We start from the raw sequence: 19,330 nt of genomic DNA on the forward strand, positions 1-19,330 counted from the left end.
GTTATCTGTTGTGGTAAAACAAGTGGACTTTAAATTGCGTTTTAATGTAGATTTCATTTATGTGACCACAGCAAAAGATTGCTTTGAGATACTGTAGTTATCTTTGTCTTGACATGTGCTAGCTGGATGTTGTGTGTTTAAAAATCTCCATTTTCTACCTTTTGGTAATTGTCTGAAAGTCAAAAAAAAAAAATTGTGTGTCCTCGGGAAGGATACGTCAAGTTACGCAGTAATGAAGAGATGGCGACAACCTGTAGAACAGCCAGTTTAGACAGCACAGGAAGTGCTTAACACTTCATTTGAAGTCCTCACATCAAAGCTGGCCAGTAGGCTAGTCGGGATGCTCTGTTTGAACTATTGGGCTTCAGGCAAAAATCACTGGGTGAAGTTTGTGGTCTTCATTAGGCAGGAGGTCAGACAAAATCATTTTAATGGTTCCTCTCAGCTTTTAGAATTTAGGAATCCTATTCATTTTCTGAGCATAGTCAGGGTTTTCTGGAGTTTCCATGAAAAGATTGCCTAGGTAGGATGCAGACAACAAAATCCATCTCTTTTCTCATCCTTTCGTGATACTGTGTTGCTTTTGAATTGTGCTAGGAGAAGGATAAAGTTGAGCTTGTTATTCAAATTTCAGTATGGATAGCAAAAGTAACTCTGCCTTGATTATTACGGGCCTCCTGTGACCGCAGGAATGGATGGTGCCTAATGCCAGTCCTGATGCAGCCGACGTCTGTGGAGCAGCTCATTGCCGCAGTATAACCAGCAGCCGTCTCCCTGCTGTTCCTCATGAGAATCACACACCGTGTGATCCTGCAGTGAGGCTAAGGTGGGAGGCAAGTGCAGAAGGCAGCGTGTGTACTCTTGTTAGTGGCCACATACCCCACTGCAAGCTGCCAAACCTGAGCCGCAGGAAACCAGGCAGGAACCTAAGAGACACCTTAGTTACTTGACTGTTTAAGTCTCCCTGAACTCCAGCTCTACACATTGCCTTGTTGCAAAGGGAAATTGAGGAAAGGCCACAGCAGTGCTAAATTGGAGAAGAGAAACAACTGATGTGGCAGAAACACAGCAAAAAGAAAAATAATGTGAACTAATGTTGCCTTCTTTACTAGTATGTGACTGGAATTAAAATGCAAGTACAACCAAAGTGCGAAATACATCTGAGCACTTGCTATCCACAGCCTTTTCCTCCTTGCAAATGTGGCTGATAACTTGATGCCACTCAGCATTTGGAGATGTTACCAGTGTAGTGGAGATGCGTGGTAGTATGTCCAGGGATGGCCTGTCTTTGAGGCATCTTGGACCCACTTTCCTTCTTAAGAAAGACCTCTAACACTCTTTCTGTCCTACAGCAGGACTTCTCTTAAGACCTTGATAGGGACTTTACTGGAGATTTTCAGACTTGTCTAGAGCAGTCGGCTAAAGTCCACTTAGTAGAGAGGGAGTAAATGGTGACTAAGTCAGATGCATCCAAGGTTGCTTTCTGTCATTTTATCAGAATAACACAAGGCAGCCTATATCTATTGAGCATAAACTCTCCAGCTTGCCAGATCAAGTGACCACAACCAGCTGGTTATTGGGAATGATATATGTTGACTGCCAGTCTACATCCAGGAGTTGTTCAGGAAGGTGCTAGTTGTTGTTAGCCAAGAATATGCAAAGGACTAGTTTAACAGCACAGACGATTTGAGTGCCAGTGCCTGGGTATATTCCCTAGCATTGTTTATTAGTACAGCTATATTCAGTCTGTGCAGAGAGTATCTAGTTGAAGAGCCGATCCAGAAAAAAGGGCATTTATTGCAGTTAAAATATATTGTTGTGCAGGTGGGGACCAAGAATTCAGGTTCTGTGTAAAGCTTGAGTGAGACTATCTTGGGAACACAGCATCAAAGAAGGAATTTAAGGAGTCATCATGTATAATTGTCTAAACATGAGCTCGCAGTGGAACAATGTGATGTAAAGGGGTTCTGCAATTCTGGAGAGCAAGTAGAAGCAGAAGAGTGATTTTGTCCCTTTGCAGATGCAGTTACTGGTGTCTGCACTTGAAGAAAGACAGGGAAACGCCAAGAAGAATTCAAAGAAGAGTCACAAAATGACTTGGGATTGCAAAACAACTCTGTGATGTGAGGTTCAAGGAGTTCAGTTTGTTTGGCTAATTGGAAAGATGATTGGAAGGGAGTGACTAGATTCCCATATCTAATGACAGAAAGATTAGGTCACCAGATTTAGGGTGCAGAGGGAACCCGTGGAAGTTTTATACCTTTTTTCACACTTTGGAGGAAATCACACCATTTTTCTAGGGTCATCTGGATATGTTGCTATGTTGTTAAATTAGTCCAATTTAAACTATTGAGTTTAATATGGAGAGATCTGAGGTGAAAGGGTCTGCAGTATAAGCAGGATGGATCCGTGGGTCTTTTTGCCTTTACATTCAGAGCTCCTGTAATCCTCATCACTTTGTTCCACTAATCCCTGCATTCTCCCTGAGGCAGATGCATTCTCTATCAACTCAACATGTAGTTTAAACTATCCAATCAGAAGGCGTTAGAGCCATCTCATCTTAAGGCAGACATCTAAAATAGATGAGTTATCCTCCGATGACGGCTGCTTCCCTTCAGTGACTGTTGGGGGAGGCCAGACAGTTGGTTCAGGTGTAAGCTTCTACATTTCGGATGTCTGAAGTGGAATGAACTCTTACTGCTTTAGCTGCCTGCATTAGTCAGAAGGAACTGCTAGAACACAGCACCTAGTGAAGATCTCTCACCATCCACATTGAAAATAATACAGAAATTTTAATCAGCTCTCACGAGCTGAGCAGTTTCTGGAGATCCTGTACCCAAATCTTACCCATTTCTTGGGCTCTCAGCAGTGTGACACCAGGAGCTGACTATCTTCTGGAGAAAATAAAAGGACAGTGATCTAAAGAGAAAAGGAAGTGCAGCTCTGGGAAAGGTGCTGAATGGGGTAAGACCTTGTTAAGATCAAGTTGGGATATTTTGATCAGTACTAAATGCAAATTTTTGTGCAACATTTCTGTCTGCAAAGAGATGTTGAGAAAGGAGTGGCATCTTTGGAGAGATTTGTTTTCAGCCTAATCAAATGGCTTCCACTTAGATTTAAGCAGAGAAAAACATATATGGGCTGTGCCTCTTAAAAGCTTGTTTCAACTGATAGATTTGATGAGCTCTGATGATGAGCTCTGATTTCCTGGTTCTCTCCCTGCATCCATCCCCACCACATGGTCACTTCAGCCATGAAGTGAGGAAGCTGAGGAAGCCGTTGTGTTTGTCCTTGTGGCTCAGCTCCAGTACTGTTACTAGCCTGGCATCAAGGTGCTGCTCCCAATCAAGGCTGTAGCCTGGCTTTCTGGTGGTGGGAGGGATCTTCCCATCGGGGAGCTGAATGCATGCAAGTAGCAGTAGGAATATTTTGATGAATGTCCCCGTTTGTAGGCAAGACTAAATGTAGTGGAGGCTCCTAAGGAATGTTGGCATTCATCTCTAAGCCCCATCAAGAAAGTGAAGGACCTGCTTGGCACCGGCTTCCAACTGGGGCATCAAAGTCAACAAAGTGATGCCAACATAAGAATTAAATCCAAAGTCTCTGGATTTCTCGTTGAGAAAATGGTATCAGTGGTTATTTACAACAGGCCCCAACAGGCTCGATATCCCCTTCCCGCACGACCTTCTTGAGAAGATATTTCCGTATCCTCCATGGAAGGGCTGCTGTATTACAAAATGAGCACCAAGCTTTCACCCTCCTCCCCCCTCTGCACAACACACCGTGATTTTGTGATTTTTTTCCTGGCTGAGTGAATAACCAAAATACAATTCTTTTTCAACTCTTTGTCATTCATTCACTGATGGATGGTGGCAGGTTCTGTGTTTGTTTTCTAACTGATAGGGTAACAGTGTGATTATAAACTTCACAGTCATGAGGTATTTCCAAGCTGCCTGAAGAGTCTGAATCATTACAGTAACACATGAGAATTTTGTGGGAGAATATTTGTTTAATTCCTTAATTTGAATCTCAGTTTTGAGATACAAATGTATTTCATGAGACTGAGAAAGTTGGTCTTTTCTTCCCCTGCTTCTTTTTGGTGATATTTTTTCAAAATATTTATTAAAGTATGAAGATTTACATATAAGTAAGTGTTTTCTGATGGTTGACGGCAAATGGAAGGAGACAGTGAGAAGCCAAACATTTGGTTTTGATTATGCCTATTTTTTTTCCTTTTTACTTAAATCTAATCAAAATGGCAAATGTGCCATTCTGACACACTTTCAAACCTCATTAGCAAATGAACAGAGAGTAGGAGGTGGGACCATTTAAACTTCAAAAATGCTGTGCGTGGAGACAGGAGGGACTAGCAGCAATCCTGCTACGTGACACGAGGGTGGATCTTGCAGTCATCCTTTTTATGTAGGGCACATCCACACTGATAAGGGCAGATGGGTGCTTGCCGTGGTCCGTAAGCTCCAGAGCTGTAGTTAGTGCCAAGGCTGAACTAAAATGCCTTGTTCGGAGGAAGGATATATTAACTCAGGCTCGTAACAGGGTTTCAAAACTTCCAGGGAAGGGCAAGCTCGAGAAGAGCTCACTGCGCCCGTGAGTGAATGAACCTTTGGTTTCCTGTGGTTCATTCAAGATTTTGTTAAGCTTATCTCTGCAGTAGATGTGCCTTTTGCTTGTGGGGAAGGCACACTGTCAAGTTCAAATGAATTTGAAAAGCTGACCTCTTCCCGAAGAAGCAGCAGGAGAACCACATTTTATTTACCAAAAAAAAAAAAAAAAAAAAAAAAAAATCAATGTAACTCCATTGACCTTGATGGATTTGGGATGTTTTATGCCAGTCAAGAAGCTGACTCTCAATGTGTGTTAGAGGCAGCTGGCAGCTGATTGCCTGATATATCCTGTTAGAAGACCTTGTTTTCAATTGCTTAGAGCTTGGGAAACCTTAACTGTTTCAAGCACAGTTGTTCATACAAGAGAACACTGACTTTCTTGAGCACTTGACTTTGCATCCAGGGTGTAGTTGCTTTTATTTATCAACTATGTAATTATTTAATGAGCACTCACAATATGCCTAGCACTGCACATGGTATTTTTTGTAAAAACAAAGATTAAACAGCCATGTTCTGAGGCGTTCCGTCAAAGTCTGATCACACAGGCTGTTTGGTTCATGTTTGTGAGATTCTATGAAGAAGGGTTTAGCAGTCTTTTTCATCCTTGTCAAAGCAGTTCACTTTCTGATCACTCTGGCATGCCTTTTCCATCTAACAGCAGAAAAAGCAGCACTTCTGCTTCCTTATACAAGCTTTTGATTTATTTTTGTCACTTGTCAGGTGCATGGAAGCTCCTGGGACCTTCCTCACAGATATGCATAGCCAAGGCCCAGCAAAAATGTAGTACTGGCTTGTCTCCTACAAAGAAGGAATATTTTGAAATGGTTGAGATCTGGGAATATTCTAGCCTCTAGCTCTCTCTGCTTCTCTCACTGTGATATCAAGACACCTCATAGTTCATATTTTGATGATAGGAAACAGCCAGATAACCAGCTATCCAAAAGATCTTGGGTACCAAATCCAAGAGGCACTTAGGTCACTGTACCTGTGCACCTGGAGCAGCACTGCTGGAAATGCCCAGGCCTGGAGTGAGGATGTCAGCGAGCACCTTTGGACTGGCTCCCTCCTGCCCATTTGGGACCTGAGGTGCCACTGTAATATAATGCCATCTTGGCTGGGTCTTCAACCAAGGTGGTGCTCTCCATTCACTACCACAGGAAGACAGGCTGTGCTTCATGGAACAGCCTTGAGTTTGCAGCACTCCTCTACAAATGTGAAACCAAAGCCAAAAATCTTACAGCTCCAAGGCCTCGTTCCCCTCCTCCTAAAGCACACCCAACCAACAGATGTCAAGCAGAGGTACAAAATCCCTGGCCCCAGCAGTTTTCAGAGGGAAGAAGAATAACCCAGGGATGGGCTCTAGCAGTGATTCCTGAAGCAGGTTGAAGTATTACTGCTTCCAGCTGTTCCCCCTGTCCCTTCTGTCCCTCTGCTGCTGGTTGCTGCTCCCAGAGCAAAGGCAGCAGACGGGATCAGGCACTTGTGTTCCGTTCCTCCATCCTGGTCTGGTTTATTAGCCTGTACAGCAGATTGGGATTTGGAATCAAAGAAACAGCGCAGTTTGGGGTCTGTGTGGAGCTGCAGAAACCTGGGGCAGAAGGATGGGCACAAGGAGTGACGATGACCTGAGCCACTGCAGGTGCTGGATCAGCGGTGGGTAAATCAGAGCCCTTCATTGCCTGCACCAACAGCAGGCCCTCGCGGAGCTGTGATCCAAACCGCAGAGAGCTGGGGGAGATTTGCTCCTGCCTTTGGCACTACCTCTCGCCTAGGTTGGCACCTGTCACTGGATGCATTGCCTCTTGCCAGTCCTATTCATAGATGCCTAATCCTCTGCAGCCCGCCAGCTCGGTGTTATGGACTTCCTTCCAGGAGCCAGATATGTCAGTGTCATTACACGTGCTGCTTTTGAGTGACTCGGGCAGAGTCAGGCAGCAACCCTGTGGCAGAGCAGGTGTCAAAACCTGGCTCTCCCAAGCTCCAGGTTGGCAGCCTTTCCACCAGGAAATCCTCTGTTTAACAGAAAGTGAATCTGCTGTAGTGAAAGGGTTTGAACTAGTATAAAGGAGCTGTTGCTGCGCAGCCATCCAGCCCTGTCTTGCCTTCCCCTCACCTCCTCTCAGCCCCGCTCTTCCAGAAGACCCTTTCTCTCAAGTAAAAAGGTATCGAAATACTTCTCAGTGCCTGTGAGAGGCCAGAAACAAGAGGCAGATTGCCTCTGCCACCATGTACTGAGCAAAGAAGGTACAAGCTGAAAGCAGAATAATTTGGAAAAGGTTCAAGGCAGGTCGTGCAAGTTTGCAAACCACTGCTGCCCAGCTCCATCACCACGGCTTATCTGTGAGAGCTCGTCAGGTGTAGCACCAAGGTTTGTGCCACCCCTCACTTTTCTTTCCTTCAGAGCAGGAACAAGCTGCCCTGGAACAGGCTGACCCTTGGCAAAATGGTTTCTTTTTTTTCCCCTCAAGTCAGGGGCACTCAAGTGAAAAGCAAGAAAAGCTCAGGCAACCTTAGCTTTTTGTCAGCTTGCTTTGCTACAGGGACCAGGCTGTTGTTTTGCTTTTGGCGTTAAGTGAGAAATCAATGTTACCGTGGGAGCAAACTCCCAAACAGGTGGCTATCACACACACATTAACCTGAACCAGCACAGGACACACAAAGTCTCTCTTCAGACCTATTGAAAAGAGGGGAGATCTCATCGCTCTTTGTTTGTGCTCGGAGCACAACGGCTGTCCGGAGGATGGTGCCCAAAGAGATAAGGCTCCGGGCACAGATGTCTGGTCTGATTGCTCCTTTCCTTTTGCTACAAACCATATGGCAACATGGGCAGCACAGATAGCTGGCAATCAAAATTCCTAGGCTCCCTCCCTGACTTCGCCATTTGCTCGTTTAATTTTCGAAGAGGCTTTCATGCATGAGCTAAACTTGCTGCCTTGTACCTTCTCCTCCCCACTCCTTTAAAGCAGCAGTTAATCTCCCTCATTACTGGAGGTACTTTTGAAAATATTAACCGCATCTTCCTTTGCATCGCAAAATTAGATGCACTTACTGTTTGTAAACTATTTTGGCACCAACAGATAAAAGGTACTACAGACAGGTCGCTAATCAGTTTGATTAAGTAAAGTGCCTCAAGTTTGCCACCACTGCTGGAGAATTGCAGCCTGATCCATCTATAACCTGGAGGAGTAAGATGAATTGAGTACGATAAGGATTGTTTGGTTTCTGGTCTGTCAACCAGTGAATGAAATGACTCTATGTTTATATGCCAGGTCACAGAGAAAAGTTTCTCGTGATTGGGAATGATTAGGCACACGGGTGATTAATGTTTCCAGTGCTCTTTGATCCAGGGCTGCCGCTTGGAATGTGTCCTGCTGCACCGAGACATCCCAACCACTAATCACCAAAGCGAATGCCATAGAACATCGAATGCAAAAAATTAGGGTGGGGATGGGAAGGTACTGCTGTGAGATATACTCTTTTTCCATCAGACTCCAGGGTTGCATTCTCCAAACCATCCTTCTTATTCCTGGAAGTTGAGGCAGTTGTTAAGTTGCTTTGTGCTTGTCAAGTTCATTCGTTTTAACAGAAAATGCTCAGGAAGTTTGCCAAGCCATTTAAACATCCAGTGCTGATTAGGACCTCAGGGTCTGCTAAATTATGTAGAAAGCATCCCAGGTTAGAGGAAAGCTTTAGAAAGGTAGTAATTTCTGAGAAGTCTGGCACTTTTGTGAAACTACTGGTGTTTCTGTCAACGTGGAGGTGACATTTTTCTCCCTGTGAGAAGCATTGTTCCTTTCAGCTTCAGGATTTCCCATTTTTAACCCTCAATTAGGACATTCCCCTTTATCATAGGTGAGAGAACTGAAATAGTTTCCTAAGACAAGGCACTTGAAGGTTTGCTTGGATAAGAGGAGGAATCTCACCACTTCTTATCATTCCTGCATGACAGCACCGTTTGTCTTCATTATTGTGTGTCTCCGTCATGCTTTGGGGCTTAGTGTTGAGCCTTGCTCCAGCTGGGAGGCCGTGAATGCAAGTGCGCGGCCTGCTCTGGTTTCCCTTATCTCCAGGAATGCAGAGTTTGCATCTCACTGCAGCCCATGTCATTCATGCATGGTCCTCCTGGGCTGATGTGCTGCTTTACGCAAAGTCATTCTTTGTCAGGATGGGATCTCAAACAGAAATGAGCGTGTCCCAGTGCCAAGGATTTGAAGTGCAGATTCCCACATCCAAGGGAAAAGCTGAGCATGTCCAAATCACTTGCTGAGCTGCTAGCTAAGTGTTTTAGGACAAATCCCAAAGCTATGGCAATTTATCTCCAAATGTTTCTACTGCAAACATAAATGGTTCAACAGCTTCATTTGCTCTTGTAGGGGGAAGGGAAGAGGCAGCCACTATGGCTGCACCTTCCTTGCTATTTGCTGTTTGTTTGTGTGTGCATTGAAGACTTTTGATTGCATAGAGTAGAGGAAAACATTGCAATCTTGGAAGTTTTCAAGAGTCAAGAAACTGGTAGGTGCAAAAAGCTGCCCAGTGAATCCCACTGGGTGTGTACATAGGTATAAGGAGGAAATTGCAACTCTGTTTTTACCAAGCTTTGCTGTCATTTTGGGTGCATCAGTTTTGTATGTGTTTCACCTAGCCCAAGAGCTGTCAGAGACCAGCACCAAGCGACTCAGCTCTTTAACATGGGCTCAGTCTTGTGTCACACCTCCTCTTGGAGTCCGGTCACCTGTCAGCCACCGGTTTTGATCTCTAGCAGGATTTGTGCTGTCTTGTGTGCTCACAGCCCTGTGGCCACAGCTGGTCCTGATCCAAAGCCTCTGATCTCTGACAGTGTGGGAGCTCCTCCCAAAGCTGGGCAGGCAGTTTGGGGGTTTCTCTGCTCTACTCAGCTACTTTCACATAGTGGATAGAAATACTATTATCTTTCAGCTCTATCATACGTAATCAGGAAATGTATTCAGTGGGGAGAACGGACGATGATCTTGTAGACCTTGCTATGTGGGAAACTGATACAAATATGTATATATATGTCCATCAATTTCCTGCTTTTGTGAAGTTGTGTTTCATGCCACTTTTCAATGGTAGGTTGTCTTCCTGTGGGAGGCCTGAAACACTTAATATATATTCAATTGCAGATCATTTTTGAAAGAATGGGAACCTACTGTGCTCACTTCCTCATTTCCAAATGGCTCCCTGGCTGCTGCTTGGCTGCTGCTTGACTAGCTACTAATACTCCCATTTTCCTCCCCAGTTTGTGAATAATGTGATGAGAGTAGTGACGTATGGTCTACAGGAAGCCCATGAATGGGGCCAAGTAAAACAGAGATGGGCATCACCCCAAGTACCTCAAGGATTGCTACACCGACTGGGTTCCCATCAACCCAGGCATCTGCTTGTGTTTAGTAATTATGAAGCTGTCTGTATCTCTTTCACTTCAGGCACATTAGGAGCCAGGGCCAGGGAAGGGAGGAGCAGGGGATTAACCGTGTGCCTAGCTCCTTGGGGTAGGAATCACTGCTTATCTGAAGCAATTCTGGTGTGGTATTTCAGGTGTGGCTTACACGACGTAAATGATTTCAAGCTGATATTAAGTCACCCCAAAGGTGACTGCAGTGCTCGGTAGTCCCAGTGCACCTCTGGGCACACATGCGGTGATCCCGGCCTGGCTCCGTGCCACCCTCTTTGCTGTCGCTTCTGCTTCCTGGCTGCTTCCCACTGAACGCCAGCTCATGCTTCCTCCAGCCTCCACGTGCAGGACAGGAAAGCTTTAATGCTGTTGATAAATCCACCCCTCTTATCGTGTTAATCTCAATATGGATCCCAACAGGGAAACCACTCACTGTTACTGGGTGGGATTGTGAGTTTAACAGTAACTGGCCAAAAATCACACAATGCAACCCGTTTGCCTTGTGCTGGCTTTATCGCTAACATGGCTAACCCTTAGGCTGCCAGCCCTGGGATAAAACCAGCAACAAACTTTGCATTATTAGGGCTTGCGGATCAGTCTGTAGTAGGGACTAGTGGCGGGCTGAGCCATTTGAAGCCAGTTACTCTACCAATACTCTCTACTGGTAACTTTTCCCAGCCTTCATGGGAGATTTGGTGCACCCACTCAGGTGCTGGGCCCTGCATGCCGGCTCACGTTGTGGAGGAGACGGAAGGGCAGGGCTCATGCTTTGCCCTGACACACAACGTGGAGCAAGACACAAGCCAGCAGTTAGGAAATGTGGCCAGCAAGGAGCCTAAGACCCACTGCTCCTCCAGGCAGGGTTCGACTGGGCGAAAACCTGGCAAGGAGGATGTCTGCCAGGTGTCCAGGTTACGGTGAAATCCAGGCCATTATATGTCCGGGTACGTGGGAACTGGAGCTACTGTCTGAGTTAGCAGGAAATCTTTAACCCTTTTTGTCTTGAACTCTCGTGTAGAACAAGAACTGGTTCATCTTTACCGCTTTCTGCTTCAAATTCAAAGGCTCAGAACACAGTGCTGAGTAGCATAAAACATTATTAATATAGGCAGTTCTGTCTCTCCATCCTTGTTGTTGCAGATTTTCATTAACAGAGACCACTTGGTGGTGGTGCATCCAGTAGTCAAGGTTTTTGGCCTCTTTTCCAGTACCTGGAAACCAGTTCTTCCCAAGAAAGAGTGAGCTTCATTTTGTGGGCCTCTTGACTACTGTGATATCGAATACTGGTGTCTTGTACGATGGAAGGGGGATCACTAGATGGAGTTGTCAACTCCTCGGAAGTAGCAAGAATCCTTCTCCCAACGTTGGTTGGGAACTGAAGAGCTGGTATCATTTTTCACAGACCAATGCAGTAGGTGGCCTAGGTTGGGACTGATGGTGATATCAATAATTATAGGTATCAGTATAAGCTATAGGCAATGCAGTTAAAGCACCACTATACCACCAGCTCTACAGCAACATACACTTTCAGAGCTGGGTGTTTCTTTCATATTGCGAGTCAAGCTAAGTATCTTTAGCTCAGATTTTCCAGTTTTGAAATATCAGGGCTTATCCAGCGATACTGCTGTAATTGCATAGCAAACTGCTTTTTTTATGTTTTAATAATCATCATGTTGACAGATACTAGGAAATAGCCCATGTTCTCCACTGCTAAAGGATGGACTTTTCAGCTCCAGCTAAACAAGCGACCAAGTCCTCCATATATCAACTGTCGATAGCTCGTAACCTGGTTTCTAAGAAGAGCAGAAGGAGAATAGCAAGTGCTGAGCTGAAAATACAGGAAGACCAAAGAGGTTCACATGTGGCCTCTGAATGGTTCTACCGCCCTAGGCAGCGATTTACCAATGCACAGCTGCACACAGGTATCCTTTTTTCCACAGATATGCATCCAAATTTAATTGTAAAGCAATTGATGTGAAACTGCTTAACACTGCTGTTAATATTCACAGAGCAGGTAGCTGTTGCCTGTACTGTAATAGGTTTTTCAAATCTCTGCTAATGAAGTATATCCTCAAGTCTTACTTCTAGAAGGGAGGAAACCTGGCATCCACCCAGACTCTGTTAATACAGACTGCAAATTATTCCAAGATAGAAAGAAGTGAGGTTTTTCTTCCCTAATTTAATGTCTTTCTTTCTTTCTTTCTTATTCTCCTTTTTTTTTCCTTTCACCAGAATTACCTGTTTCTGGTCTGACTGGAAAGAAAGGGTTAGTGGAAAACAAGATACTTCTGAAACATGTCATTGCTGCATTTGTGGTCAGTATTATAGGTATATACTTTAACAGTCAGCTGAGTTTAAATAAATATGTAGAACTTCTCTTTTTGACTGAGCAAAAAGTGACTGCTGTTCACTACCGTATTTCCCTCGCGTTGAGGATTGCATGTTGGCATTGCAGAGCTGGAACTGTTTGGGATGCCATTTGCTTGAACATGGCTTCCCACAAGTCCTCGCTCAGTCTGGCTGCTTACAGGTTTGCAAAGAAAGGCCCTGTTCACACACATAGCAACTCAAATTATCTCTAAATAAACTAGTATATGTGGAGAGTAATTCATGAACACTTCCAGCGTGATGATAAATGGCAGGCAGCATGAGCTTGTAAAAAGTGCCTCTCAGGGATGCAGCTCCATCACGTTGTGCAAAGATACTGTGGAAGGGGTTGGAAACGTGACCGTAAAAGAAGAGGTGTGTCTTCTGGAGCTTTAGAAACCATGCTGTAAGTGATAGACATGCCATATTTGATCTGTCCCCTCATCCACCTTGTCTATAGATATTCCTCTAGAACTTGACAGATACCTTAGGCTTTACCTTGATTCTTCACCATATGACTACCAGTCTGCTTCCTGAAGAACAGTTGTCTTAAACATGAAAAGTCACCTCAGGCAGCTAGCTTTGATAAATAACGATAAATTCTAAGAATTTATGTGCTGTCCCTCTGTTTTTCTGCCCTTGCTGACATGATTCTTGAACTCCAGTTGTGCTTTGGCTTAGCAGAGGCCATTCTTCTGCTATGATAAAGAGAGAGAAGAAATTCATGCTACTATAAAAGCCATAGAAGGTTATAGTTAGTAGGTTAAACAGGGACAAGGAATAGCCCTGAGCACTGCTGTGTAATTGTCCATACTGCAAAACTATTAGCATGATTTCAGCCCACATCAGCTAGTGCTTCTCCAGACAAAGCTTGGGCACTGTCTGGGGACTAGTAATAGCCAGGGGCTATTCCCACTAGCTAGTTTGGCTGCAGGCACCTTATTTTGAGGAAGTGAAAGGGCTTAGCTGTCTGGATATGAGCTGCTGGGCAGCTGGCTGCCGTGCCAAGAAACAGTCCTGGCTTGTCTTATTTACACGTATGGACAAGATGAAGACTGAAATACTGGAGCCTCAGCAGTGAGATACAACGTATGCAAAGTCTGCAGTTCCAGATGCAATTTTGAAAAACACCTTTCTGATGAACTTTCAGATATGGCCCTTAGTATGTGCTATTCACTTTTTCTGTTTTGAAATCACTTCACTTTCGGAATATCCATTATTGCTCCCATAAAACAAAGAAAGGAAGAAAGCTTCCATCTTCAGATAGTAGGCATAAAACAAAATAACATGAAAAATGTGAAATTACTGGAGGTTAAGGGGGTTGTTCTGGTCTACAGAGGACTGTGGTAGAGTCATAGATTGATGCTGATACAATTACAAAGCATTCAGGATCTTCCTATTTGAGAGAGAAGGAATGAGAAGCAGAAGGTAAGACAACGTGAAAAGGTGGGATAATCTAGCAGAAATGGTAGGCAAAAAGATATCTGGGGATTTATTCTTCACACAACAGTGCATAGATTTTGTCTGTAGATATTTTTGTCTACATTTTTATTAGGCATAACCTCATAGTAAAAAGCATCTACTGCTGTCAAACTGGTTGTGCTTGCAGTTTTTGTTGAAAAGTGACTCATTTTCTACCCTTAAAATTCCAACAGGAGTTGATACAAACGAATAAATATTCTTGCTCTAAGGATGACATTCCAGGGAAAAAAACTGTGTTTTGATTTGAATCAGTGCTGCAAAACTCCATGGTCATTCTGCCTAAACCACGAATCCTGGAATCCAGCACAGCAGAATTACAGATGAAGTGCATTTTTGAAAACTGAAGTGTACTAAGCAGTCACAGGGGGCCAAGTGCCCAGCTCCCGCTGCTCTTAAGTGTTATCTGACTTCCATGCCACTGAATGTCAGAATTTCTCTGTGACCTTTTGAAGATACCAGGAAAAAAAGAAATCTCCAGAATAAATTCCACTTGCTTATATCCAGTGTATTATTTAATTCTCCAATCTTGACATATGTCTTATCAAGCTATATAACAGAATCATGGAATAATTTAGATTGGAAGTGACCTCAGGAGGTCAGCTAGTCCAACCTCCTGCTCAAAACAGGGCCAGTTTGATAAGGTTGTTCAGGGTCTTGTCCAATTGCATCTTGATTATCTACAAGGATAGAGACTCCACAGCTTCCTCAGATGACTTGTTTAACTGACCTGAAAGTTTTTGTCTTTCTTTTTGGAGTTTTCTGTGTTATAACTCACAAATCATGCCTTATGTGTTGCCTTTTGTCCTTTCAGTGTGTACCTCTGAAATGAGTTTGACTTTATCTTCTCTATAAGTCCCCATTAAGGAGCTGAAGATCTCCTCTCAGCCTTCTGTCTTTAAGTCTGAAGAAACCCAGATATCTCAGCATCTGCTCTATGTCCAGGTTGCTAACCATCTTGGTGAATCTGCCCTGAACTTGGCCCAGTATACCAATGTCTGTCTTGTACTGGGGAGCCCAAAACTGGACACAGTACTCCTGATGCAGTCTCATAAGTGCCAAATAAATGGAAATAGTCGCTTCTCTCAACCTGCACTGTTACCAATATTGCCAGTATGTGGCTGGCCTTCTTTGCCACAAGGGCAAACTACTGACCTACATTCGACTTGTCATCTATCCAGACCCACGAGCCCTTTTCTGGAAAGCCTCTTTTTAGTGAGGCAGCCCCCAGCCTGTAGTGTTGCAGAGGGCTATCCCATCCCAGACAGAGCTTTGCACTTGCCTTCGTTGAACTTCATGAGGTTTCTGTCAGTCCATCTCTCCAGCCTGTGAAGGTTTCGTTGGGCAGCAGTCATGCCCACCAGCATGTTGACCACTCCCCCCAGTTTACTGTCATCTGCAAAATTGCTTACAGTGAATTGCATAGTCAGATGGATACTTAACAGAGACATTAAACAGTATTGGTCCCCAAACTAGGATGCCCCTAGTAACCAGCTGCTAGTGAAACTTTGTACCACTGATCACTGGCTTTTGAGCCTGACATTCCAGCTGATCTTCCACTTTTGTAGACCACTTATCAAGCCCATACCACCCCAGCTCAGCTGTAAGAACACAACAGCAGACTGCGGTGAAGGCTTTGCTAAAGCCGAAATAAACAATGTCCACTGTCAGACATCTCATCGCAGCAGGCAACCAGGATGGTCAGCCATCAGAGTGCCATCAGCACTCTGCCTGCCTACACTCCACCATAGCACCACGTCTTCAGAGGAACTAGCATTGCTATGGCTGAGGCATTAAGGCTATAGTGTGTCTTACCTGAAAAATAGAATGTGGACCTGGGTCCTGTTTGTACATGTTAGTGTACCTGCACGGCCTGCTAAAATGGGGTCCCACCATCACAGGTCGCATGGGCGAGAGTGAGCATATGACAAGATCTAAAGGCAGCAGGGATTTGTCTGGTATCTCAGCATGCCCAGGGTATGGGTGGTCCTTTCTCAGCTGTGAATGTTCTTGCTAGTTGTCTTTTATCCATCCAGTCTTTTGCATTTTCTGCTTTTTAATAAAAATAGGCCCGAGGGAACGGATATAGAACTTGACTCAAGCATCTTTCTGTACATGAAATGCTCTAGCTAGTGAATCTGCCTAAGGGTTTACAAAATATTTATGCTAAAGTGAAGAGCCATGCAAACAAATTATTAGCCATAAAGTACTCAAGACAAACGCTTCAGGATGAACTGGGGGGATGTGCAAGAATGCCCCCTCTCTTTGCCTTGCATCTTCACACATCTAATCTTTTGACTTCTCACAACAAAGAGGAGGAAGAGGGTGGACAGGGTGAAGGACATTTGAAAGTTCTCATCATGTTCTTGCGGTCTGAAAATCAGTTGGCAAAATGTATGAAGCCACAAAGCAGCCTAGGAACCTCTCTTCTCAGACTGGGAGGTCTGAGCACTGCCAAAGGCTTTTGGCCCCCTCTCCTAGGCTGATGCTTTTAAGGAATATCATTTGGTTCCATGACAGTGTGGGTTTGTTGCCTTGTGTGTTTGTGTGCGTGTGTGTGTATTTGTGCTCGGATGTATGCACATCTCAAAAGCAGGTCTGAGGTTAAGAAAAGCTCCTTACTTGGATGGGAACCTTGATCAACATGTCACAGAACGTGACAGCTTCCATAATGGTTTTACAAAAATGCATGCAGAATTAGCTGTCAGCTTCCAGGAGAGGGATATGTGGTTACTACTTGAAATACTTTTGGGCTCTATCCTCCTCTCCATGATAGTTTTGAACGAATCAATTGATTTCTCTATGCCAGTTAGTTGATCTGTAAAATGAGGACAATATTGGCTCTCTGATGTCTTTGAGCATTTTGTGGTGTATTCAAGAGTTCTTCATGTCAGGGAAGTCATATAGACTTGTTTTAGTCTTTTTTTTTTTTTTTTTTCTTTTTTTGGTGTCCAAATTAAAACATTTTTTTCCTTATTCATGGATAAATGTTTAATACTTCTGAAAATCTACTCCTTTTAATGTGTCTCCGTTCAAGAATCCAAAACCACAGCCCATTCTGAATTTAGGCCAATCACCCCTGCCATGGTATGACACAGTTTTTCTTGGTTGGGCACAGAACCTAATTCAGCACAGATCTGTATCAAGGTGAGAGTGATAAAAAGACAGGATATTACATGTCTTGCCTGCAAGAATATAACAAAGTTTGGTCCTATCTCCATTAGCTACGGCACTTTTATATATTCCTCCAAGATAGTATATGAAAGGCCTGTATAAGCATGAAATATTGGAAATAAAAAGACAAGTGAGGGCAAATATGTAGTTATTCTGGCTATGTGTTTCAGTAGCTATGTGACTGCTGGGGAAAATCAAGCCAGAGTAGGCTTGATTTTCATTTATGATAAGACTCAAATGTTGTGATTTTTATCTGCAAAGGAAAATACTTGCAATGCCTATCAAACCATTTGATTGAATAGACAGAACCTCAGAATGATGGCGTGTTCTGCTTACCCTTCTAAGGACATCTCCTCTGCTAACTCTTTATTCATCGGCAAATGGTCTCAACTATGTAGTCTTGTGTAATATACTTTTGCTAGAAATCTTCAAAGGGTTTAGAGTTGATGCAAATCTGTTTCTCCCATCCCCACTGGGCTTCAGTGAGGATGAGAATAAGAATCAGGTAATACACTTATGAAAACAACTATTTTTTAGCTCAACTCTGATAGGACAACAGCTCCGTTGTTCCGCTCTGATATTCAGTCATTGTGACTCATCTGTAGAGGACTCTTTGGCTCATTTTCTTTAAAATGTCCTCTGTCTAGAGAGCTGGCTGGGGCTTTCCAAAACTGGAAACACAGAGAAAGAACAGCTTGGTCTTCTATTGGGTGTTGATTGACCTTTTCCACACCACTTCAGTTCAAAAAGTGGAGTACTTGCTGTCTTACAGCAGCAAGGTGTGGTCAGCCAAGAGCGTGTGTTTGTGTATTTCTTTTCCTTCTGGTGGAAGGGAATGGCTGAGGAGAGGACAGATTTCCAGGCTCTCAGGGAGAGCAAAGTCAAGTGTCCTCAGAGAGTAGCCCTCTAGTGATCTCTGCTTCAAAGTGAGAAGACTATGCAAGACTGGAAAAGGCCACTGTGATGCTCACTCTTGCTTCTGCTCGTACCTGCTAACTTTTGTTTTTAGAAGATTTTCCAGGCCTTTGAGACACCTAAATTATTGTGGATGTTGTGGCTAATAGGAACAAGACACTGAGCAGAGACCTTGGAGACATTTTCTCCTTGAGTCCTGCCATTATCTAGGTTCCCATACCACCACATTTCCCTAAAATGTGGAAAATTAAAAATGTGTCCATTTTTTCCTTTGGTCACTCAGATGCCAGAAAGAAACATATATTTGAGAAAGAGGTTTACAGAGAAGTCAGTCTCCTCATCTTCCTACTGAGGACACTTTCCTTCTTTTCCACTTGTATATTTTCCCTGAAGATAAAATCTTAGGCCTCTGTTGAACAAGATAAGCACTTACTTTGTGCAAAGCTGTGAATAATCTCTCAGGGCCTTTAAAAACAAGGTTGAATTAGAACGTTAAAATGGGAGGTGGAAAGCTCCTTCTGCAAAGAATGACTTCCATGCATGGAATCTGGAAGTGGTCTAACATGAAAACCAGGTTTCTGGAGTTTTTTAGCTATAGGTGAAATCTGGCTGTGTTGAAACCAATGGAAAAATTGCCATTGATTTTAAGAGATCAGAATTGCACTCTAATACCTTTGTCTGCACTATTTTTTTCATTATGTTGCTATATAAGTATTGAGGACTCGAGAGGAAACTGATAAGATCAAGACATCCCTACCACTGTAACAAGGGGTGAGTAGATGTCACTGTAGGAGGACATTTAGGGTTTTGTCTAGTATTTTGAAATGTTTTTCATTCTTCCTCTCTGCCATGCTTCAGCTTTCCAGATTAAAATTATGCATGAATGACGAGCCTTATTATTTTGGGTGATCTGTGTTTTCCTTCATTATTTAGACACAAAACTTGCAAAATATTCCTCTTAGTAGAGCAATTCAGTCTCAACTGGATCTTAATGAGGCTAGTTCTCTCCTTCCTGGGAAAGTATGCTCCTTTGGTTACAGAAGCCCACCTTTCACAAACCACAGCTAAAACATGTTTTTTCAGTGAAACACAAAAAACACAGCTGCTTGCAAATGTCAGTTTTTCTTAGCATGAGGCAAATATGCACTTTGTAAATGTGGGACATGGACATATTTTGATGTGGGTCTTTAACAGGGCCTCAGTATAGGGATAGCTCATCTTTAATTTATAGTTATACTCAATGTAGCCATTCCAGGAAAAGACATTTTGTGGTTCTTGGGCAAGAGAAGAAGAAGGATGAAAACCTTCTACCTTAAACAGAAACAGTTTACAACGCTCAGTGCAGACCTGTGGTCCC

The sequence above is a fragment of the Rhea pennata genome, chromosome 2, assembly GCF_028389875.1.
Source record: "Rhea pennata isolate bPtePen1 chromosome 2, bPtePen1.pri, whole genome shotgun sequence".
NCBI lineage: Eukaryota > Metazoa > Chordata > Aves > Rheiformes > Rheidae > Rhea > Rhea pennata.